The sequence below is a fragment of the Nelumbo lutea genome, chromosome 3, assembly GCF_056320005.1.
Source record: "Nelumbo lutea isolate HS-2025 chromosome 3, American lotus-T2T, whole genome shotgun sequence".
In the NCBI taxonomy this organism is placed as follows: Eukaryota; Viridiplantae; Streptophyta; class Magnoliopsida; order Proteales; family Nelumbonaceae; genus Nelumbo; species Nelumbo lutea.
Genome location: NC_142686.1, coordinates 8510740 through 8519580, shown reverse-complemented (window position 1 = coordinate 8519580; position 8841 = coordinate 8510740).

Sequence of the window (8841 nt, the reverse complement as noted above, 5' to 3'; positions counted from 1 at the left end):
AAGCACATACTTGCTTTGGTTTTGTCCTGGGTTATAAAAATTAAATTTTACTTTATGATATCAACTTATACCTTTATCCTCCTCAAAGTATATATTGATACAAAATAAAAGGAAATTTTTCAAAATTAGTACCCTAGGGATAGTCCCAATTGAGTACCCCAACTTCAAAACATGCCATTAAAGAACTTGAACTCCCGAAAACTATCAATTTAGTCCTAATTGTTAGTAGTTGGTGAGTTATAAGTATCACATGAGGACATGTAGATTTAAAACTTTTAAAAATGTCAAAACTACACTTTAAAGAAAATATTGTTCATTATCTTTTACCTTGAAACTAAACAAAAAGAGAGGGACTTGTAGTTGCATTGGTGTTTGATTCTCTCCATCCACTGTTTTAGGGACATGTAGCCGCATTAATGCTTGCCCTTTACATTATTTTATTTCTACATGTGAAAGTCGCAAAAGCCTTCGGTAGTGGCTCCAATGGCAAAAATTGCAGAAAAAGGAACAAAGCAAGAAGCTAAATCTGTAAGATGGTTAGATAGGGCTGATTTGTTCATATCTCTTGACCATCATAGTAAATGCCCTCAGTTGGGAGAGAATGCAATGTCTTTTATTTCATGATGGCTTTGGATGGTTTGAAAGCCATGGTGAGATGGGTTTCCGCTTATAACAGTAATTGAGAAATAATCACCAAGTGCAAGCGCTTGTATTAATTTAAAGCTGGACTGTTTGAATACAAATAGGATTGAATCATACAAGGATCAAGATAAACATTGTATAAGATATACATTAATTGGATAAGATAGGCTGCTTAGAGTTTGTTTCATCCTGGGTTACGTCAGTGATGAGAGGAGTTTTGTTTATGCAAGGTTTCTTCACCGACATGCCATGTGTTACTCTAACAGCCCCCTCGAGCGATGCAGATTGGAGATCACATTGAGCTTGGACTGAATGGTGCTGAATTAGCGGGAGTGGAGAGCTTTGGTGAACACATCAGCCAATTGGTCCGCAATGGAAACGTAAAGAACATCCAATTGTCAAGCAATTACCATGTTACGAACAAAATGATAATTCACTTCAACGTGCTTGGTTCGTGCTTTGAAGACAAGGTTGTGTGCAATTATGCTACACCAAGATTGTCACACCAAATAACAGGTCTAGATGGGGGTGGATATGCAATTCATCAAGCAGCTATTGCATCCAAATGAGTTATGTGGTAGCATTTGCAAGAGCACATAACTCTGCCTCTGTGTTGGATCGTGCAACTGCTGGCTGTTTTCGAGCACTCCATGATCAAATTGGAATCCAGAGATGTCATATCCATCCCTAGAGTGTCAGTCATCCACACAGCCGACTCAATCCACATCAGAGAACCCAGTAATAGTGAAGCCATTGGATGAACGGATGTACAATAATCCAAAGGTGATGGTACTCCTTAGATATCGAAGGATGCATTTTAGGGCCATCCAATGCTCCGAGGTGGGAGAATGAAGATACTGACAGATTTTATTAACGGCCTATGCAACATCAGGCTGGGTCAGTGTTATGTATTGTAAAGACCCAACAATACTCATGTAACTTGTGGGGTCATCAAGAGGAGTGCCATCAGAATGAAAAAGTTTATCACTTGGCGCAAGGGGGTGGAGATGGCCTTGACTCCATCCATACCAGCCCGCCTGAGGATGTCCAATATGTATCACTCCTGAGAGATGAACAAAGAGTTGGCATCCCGTTGAACCTCAATGTCCAAGAGGAAAGATAAAGGGCCCAAATCTTTTAAGGCAAACACGACTTGAATATTAGAGATAAGATTGGTGATGGCTGAGGCACAGTTGCCTGTTACTATTATGTCATCGACATAAATGAGTATGAAAACCATATATGAATCTCTAGAGAGGATGAATAGAGAGTTGTCTGCATGTGACCCAACAAAGCCCAAAGAGAGTAGATGAGAACACAACTTGAAGAACCAAAACCATGGGGCCTACTTGAGTGCATAAAGAGACTTGTGTAGTTTGGACATGGTGAGGGAAGCAAGTCAACGAAGCCCATAGGTTGGGCCATATAGATTTTTTCTTGCAACGTTCTATGTAGAAATGCATTGTGGACGTCAAGCTGGCGAATGGGCCAACCAAACTATAGTTTTGACCATCGGGCTAAATGTGTCAGTTTAGTCAATCCCACATTGTGTGAAGCCCTTGGCAACCATACAGGCATTGTACCTGATGAAGGAAGATTTGGTCCGACCTCATAGTTATGCGACACGTGGCAAAGTCAATAGTTCGGCACAAAAGCAAAACTAAGGCGCGAGCACTAAGGGGAGAAACCAGCAGTCAGAACTCCCTACTAGGGGTCCGAACTCACCCTTGGCCCCAAACCAGAAAAGTAATCTGAACTGGCCTGCATATAACAGTTCGAGACATACTTCGCGCGAACTGGCTTGCCTTGCAACAGTTCGGGACATACTTCGCCGAACTGGCCTGCCTTGTAACAGTTCGGGATACCCCTCGCCGAACTGGCCTGCCTTGTAACAGCTCGGGATACACCTCACCGAACTGGCCTGCCGTGCAACAGTTTGGGATACACCTCGCCGAGCTGACCTGCCCTATACATACCTCCGAACTCAAGACTTCGCCTCGCTCACCACTCCACATCGCCCTCAGGGCACCAAAACCAAGTAAACCGCACTATGCCTGACACCGAGGAAGTCCGTATCCGAGGGCGCCACACCTGACTGACTTGGGATCTGACGCTTGACGGCCGCACTCTAAACGGCCACCTGCCACCGCCTCCTGACACCGCCATCTCCAGTTAGAGAGACGATTAAGCAGTGACAGTTCTGTCCCAATAGTAAGGACGACGCCCGAGTTGACAGACGCAAGGGTAATCATACCCGACCTGACAAGGGCCTCGGGGCGAGTGCACGAAGTGATTATAAAAGCCCCCTGCCCCCAACAAACAAGGTATGTGAACTTTGCGCTATATGGTCTACACTTTGCCTTTGAGAGATTACTGACTTGAGCTTCGGAGTTATCACACCGGGCTCCCCTCAGAGTTCTCTCATCTTAATCGTTTCAGGCTCCCCGATGCTCCAGCTCAGAGGCGAATTCGTTGACAGTTAAGACCGGCCGGATTGTGCTCCATCAATTGGCGTCGTCTGTGGGAAAGCTTCTAAAAACCTCCCTCTAAATCTCTTTTACCTACCCTTCTTTCAAAAACTCCAACACCCACTCCAACACCAAAATGGCCTCCTCCAACAGTGCCAGATGCGGAACCGAAACAGCCACTACCGGAGAGGAACACCGTGTTCTGGCGGTGTGCATTGGGCAGTTCACCATCCCCCTTTCAGTGGATGGGATCCCAAGTCTGAATGTGCCACAGGCGGTGGCACCTCTGAACACTCCCTCGTTGAACATTCCTCTTCCACTCCCCATCGAAACGAACTTCGCGGAACCAAATGCAGCAATTCCAACAACACCAGGTGTTGCACCACCTCTCCCAACACCATTATCAACAATAGTTCCCTCAGCTACCATTGAACCAACCACTGCTTCCCCCCCGGCACCCTGTTTTAAAGCCGGTCAAGGCCTCCCCTCAAGGTGGACGACCTCACCAAGGAGATGCTTCCCGACCACAGAACCCCCCTAATAGTCAGGTCTCATCCCCGGGCCGTAAGCAAAGAAAGATCACCCCCGCCTCGCAGCTCGCTGGTGGGTCAGGAACCTCGTCCACGAAGTCACCCCGGCGCTCCAAGCCCGAGTTCCCACTCACGGAGAACCGCTTCAGCGCCTTAGCAGCAGGCCAACATTCCGGGCCCATCGAGCTCGGCAACACGGAGGCCAGCAGCGCCAGCACCAGGCCCACTCAAAGAAGGCGCCGGCGAAGTCGCCAAACTGCTACCCGTGTGCTACCCGAGCTCAAAGGCAAGGAAGAAACGAGCTCGGGCGAGGTAAAAACCGTCCCCATTCTCTCAGTTCCTTCCCCCCTTTCAGCAAAACTTTTGGCAGTCCCCTTGCCTAGAGATTTCAAACTCCCTTCCAGTCGCAAATGCACCTCGCTAGGGCAAGCGAGTTGTGCATGTGCGTGGCCTTCACCACCACCTTCAGAGGGGTGGTCCGCACCTGGTACCGGAACCTAGCTTCCGAGTCAATAAGAAGCTGACCCCAGTTCGTGCAGATCTTCACTGCGCACTTTGTTACCAGCAAAAGGTGTCCCAGAACCGAGGAAAGTATCTTCGGGGTAATCCAAAGAGAGGGAGAACCCATCCGAAGCTACATCAAACTGTTCAATGAAGCATGTTTGCAAATCCCTAGGTTAGACCTCGCGGTACAGCGCGGCCAAAAGAGGGGTGACGCACAAAGAGTTCAAATGGCACATGGTGGCCAGCCAGCCAGCAACCGTGGCCGACTTCCTCAAGCTCACGGACAAGTTTATGAGAACAGAGGAAGAGATCAACCAGAGAAACGAAGGCGGGGTTGAAAAAAGAAAAAGAGAATGCGAACCCTCCAACCCCAACGACAGAAGAAGCCAAAACCGAGAGGTGAAGCCAAGCCAACCGTCCCGAGCTCCCTTAGTAGTTCGGACAGACTACACGCCATTAAACACAAGGCGGACCAAGATCTTGATGATGATTAAGGACGCCCCCTACATAAAGTGGCCACCTCGCCTGAAGAGCAACCCAAACGAGAGGAACAAAAATTTATATTGTAGTTTTCATAAAGATCACGGTCATAGCACCGAACAATGTAATAATCTTCGTGACGAGATAGAAGGACTCATCCATCGTGGGTACTTAAGAAATTTTGTACATTATGGCAATAGTAATAAAGCAGGTCGGCAAGGGGAACACGGGAAGGATGTCCCCGAGCCGAGCAAAAAACCGGCCGAAGCCTTGCAGCGACCTCCCCCAGAAGAAAGGCCAGTTCGGGGAACCATCCACGTGATAGTGGGCGGTTCGGTGGTGGCAGGATGCACTTTGGCGGCAGCAAGGACGTCAGTTCGCGAAGCAGCCCGAGAGGAGCAGAGCCCTCCCAAGAGGCCGAAGAAGGAAGAGCCAATCTTTTTTACAGAAGACGATGTGTGAGGTGTTCACTACCCCTACAACGACGTGCTCGTCATAAAGCTAAGGATCAGCGACTTCGAAGTCCGGCGCGTACTGGTAGACTCAGGCAGTTTGGCGGACATCCTATTCAAATCGGCGTTCGACCAATTGTAGTTGCAAAAAAATGAATTGAAACCCGCGCACACTCCTCTGGTGGGCTTCAGTGGAGAGGAAGTCAAGCCCCTGGGGAAGATAACGGTACCTGTGGAAGTCGGCACATGGCCATGTGCGGTAAGACTCATCCACGATTTTTTGGTGGTCGCGACCCCCTCCCCATACAACGCCATAATAGGGCGACCAATTACACATATTCTACGTTTTGTAGTCTCCACTTATTATCTGGCAATGAAGTTCCCAACGGACTTCGGTGTGGGGGTAGCGCGGGGCGACCAACTTGAGTCCCGCAAATACTATGTTGCCGCCCTAAAGGGAAAAACCAAGGTAGCCGACGACCTTGAACTGGAGCAGCCTACGGAGCAGGGCGAGGAACGAGCTTCGCCCACTGAGGAAACAGTCGCAGTCCCGACCTCGGCTACAGATCCGGCGCGAACACTCCAGATCGGTGCCTCCGTCAAGGAGCCTTTGCGAACTGAACTGGTAAGTTTCTTACTCCAAAATTTAGATATTTTTGCATGGTCCACGGTAGATGTGCTCGGTATTGACCCTGGCCTTATAACTCACAAGCTTAACACTGACCCTGTAGTCAGACCCATTAGATAGAAGAAACGCAACTTAGCCCCAAAGCGCTGGAGGGCGGTAGACGAAGAAGTCGAAAAGCTCCTCGCAGCGGACTTCATAAGGGAAGTTCATTACCCGAGCTGGGTAGTCAACCCAGTGCTGGTGAAAAAGGCCAACAACAAGTGGCGCATGTGCGTCGACTACACCGACCTGAACCGAGCTTGCCCAAAAGACTGCTTCCCCTGCCCCGAATTGACCGCCTAGTGGACGCGACCTCGGGACATGAGTTGCTAAGCTTCCTGGATGCCTACTCAGGCTACAACCAGATCAAGATGGACCAGTCTGACCAAGAAAAAACCAGCTTCATTACCGAGTTCGGCCTGTACTGTTACAAGGTCATGCCCTTCGGGCTAAAGAATGCTGGTGCGACCTTTCAAAGACTTGTAAATAAACTTTTTTGGCCTTTAATTGGCACGAAAATCGAATGTTATGTAGACGACATGGTCGTCAAAACACAGTTTTCGCTAGAATTAATAAAAGACTTGGATTCTGTCTTTCAAATTTTGCGTCAATATAACATGAGACTAAACCCAAACAAGTGTGTCTTCGGTGTCACATCGGGTAAGTTTCTAGGGTACATTGTCAACCGGCGCGGTATTGAGGCCAACCTGGACAAAATAAAGGCCATCCTTGATATGAGGCCACCTCGGAAAGTAAAAGAAGTTCAAAGGCTAAACGGCCGCATAGCCGCTCTGAGCCGCTTCATGTCCAAGTCGGCAGACCACTGCCTACCTTTCTTTAAGGCAATCAAAGGCAAAGGGTTCGAATGGACCCGAGATTGCCAGCTCGCGTTCGATGAGCTAAAGACTTACCTGGCCACCATACCAACCTTAGCCAAACCCGAGGAGGGCGAGGTCTTAGAACTATACCTCTCGGCGAGTGACGAGGTGGTCAGTTCGGTATTAGTAAAACAAGTAGATCGGGTCCAGCGGCCTGTCTATTATGTTAGTAAAATTCTGCAGGGAGCAAAGACGAGGTACCCGCAGATAGAGAAAATAGCCTACGCACTGGTGATATCAGCTTGGAAACTCCGCTCGTACTTCCAAGCTCACATAGTCATCGTCTTAACCGACAAACCCCTAAGGCAAGTCTTGCTGAAGCCCGAGGTCTCTGGTAGGCTGGCGAAATGGGCCATCGAACTCAGCGAGTACGATCTCCAGTACAAACCATAGACAGCAATTAAAGCCCAAGCTTTGGCAGATTTTATCGCCAAGTGCACTTTTAGCCACGAAGCCCAACATGTTGAGTCCGAGGTCCCCAGTTTGGGCGAACCCAGAACTCCCGAGCCAATAGAGTCTGAACCCTGTGAAGTAGTAGCCAGTGTGGCATCTCTCCTGATCAGGCAAAACGCGAACTGGGATGAGGAGCCTTGGATCCTTCACGTAGATGGTTCCTCGAACCAGCAAGGCAGCGGGGCTGGAATAGTCTTATGCGGCTCGGACGGCACAAAATTGGAATACGCACTACGCTTTGAGTTCGCGGCATCTAACAACGAGGCAGAATACAAAGCACTGATAGCCGGGCTGAACTTAGCGTAAAAGGTAAGAGCAAAGCACTTGGTCATCTGCAACGATTCCCAGCTCGTGGTCAACCGAGTCACGGGCGAGTATGAAGCACGCGAGCTCTCTATGATCGCATACTTGGCGAAAGTAAAAGAGGCCCTGTTCAACTTCCAGTCACACTTCATCAGGCAAATCCCGAGGTCAGAGAACACTGAGGCCAACGCTCTGTCCTGGCTAGCCAGCACAAGTCACAACAACATGAGAACCGTGTACATAGAGAATTTACCTCGGCCTAGTATTCTCGGGGGGGGGGGGGCAGAGGAGGTTGCTCCTGTCCTCGAAGCAGAGCCGAGCTGGATAGACCCACTCGCGAGCTTCTTGATAGATGGAACCCTCCCTGCAGAACGCAATGCGGCCAGGAGGATGCAGCGCCAGGCAGCCAAATACGTCATAATTGACGAACGGTTGTACCGATGGTCCTACACGCTCCCCTACTTGCGTTGCCTGTGACCTTCCGAAGCCGAGTTCGTATTCCGCGACACTCATGAAGGCCTATGCGGCGGACACCTGGGTGGCAAAGCACTCGCCCAAAAAGCACTTCGACAAGGATACTACTGGCCAACGATGAAGGCAGAAGCAATCGAGCTCGTCAGAAAATGCGACAAATGCCAGAAGCACGCCAATATCCACCATCAGCTTGCTTCCGACCTCAAATACCTCGCCAGCCCATGGCCCTTTGCATAATGGGGCATCGACCTCCTGGGGCCATTCCCGCTAGCAACAGGAGGGAGAAAATTCCTAGTTGTGGCAGTGGATTACTTCACGAAGTGGATAGAAGCCAAACATCTGGCAACAGTTACGGCCCGAAACATACATAACTTCTTTTGGAAGAACATAGTATGTCATTTCGGGTTACCTCGGGTACTAATTTCTGACAACGGCAAGCAGTTCGAGGATATCAAGTTCCAAGAGTGGTGTCAGAACATGGGGATTCGGCAGAACTTCACATCAGTCACGCACCCGCAAGCAAATGGTCAAACGGAAGTTATGAATAGAGCCATCCTGCGCGGACTAAAAGCACGTCTAGATCGAGCTAAGGGATTGTGGGTTGAAGAGCTACCAAGCGTTTTATGGGCCCACCGAACTACAGAAAAAACCGCCATGGGAGAAACCCCTTTCAACCTCACCTACGGCACTGAAGCAGTGATCCCGATGGAAATCGAAGTACCAACATTGCGACTAGAATCATACGATGATCGGACAAACGGAGATGAGTTACGGACCAACCTTGACTTACTAGACGAGGTAAGGGACCTCGCGCACATCCGAACAACGGCCTATCAGCAGCAGGTAGCTCGCTACTACAATGCTAGAGTAAAGCAGCGAAGCTTCCGGGTCGGCGACCTGGTCCTTCGTAAGATTATGGTGCCCGAACCCGGCGTGGGAAAACTTGGACCAAACTGGGAAGGGCCCTATAAAGTAAAGAGAGCGCTCGGA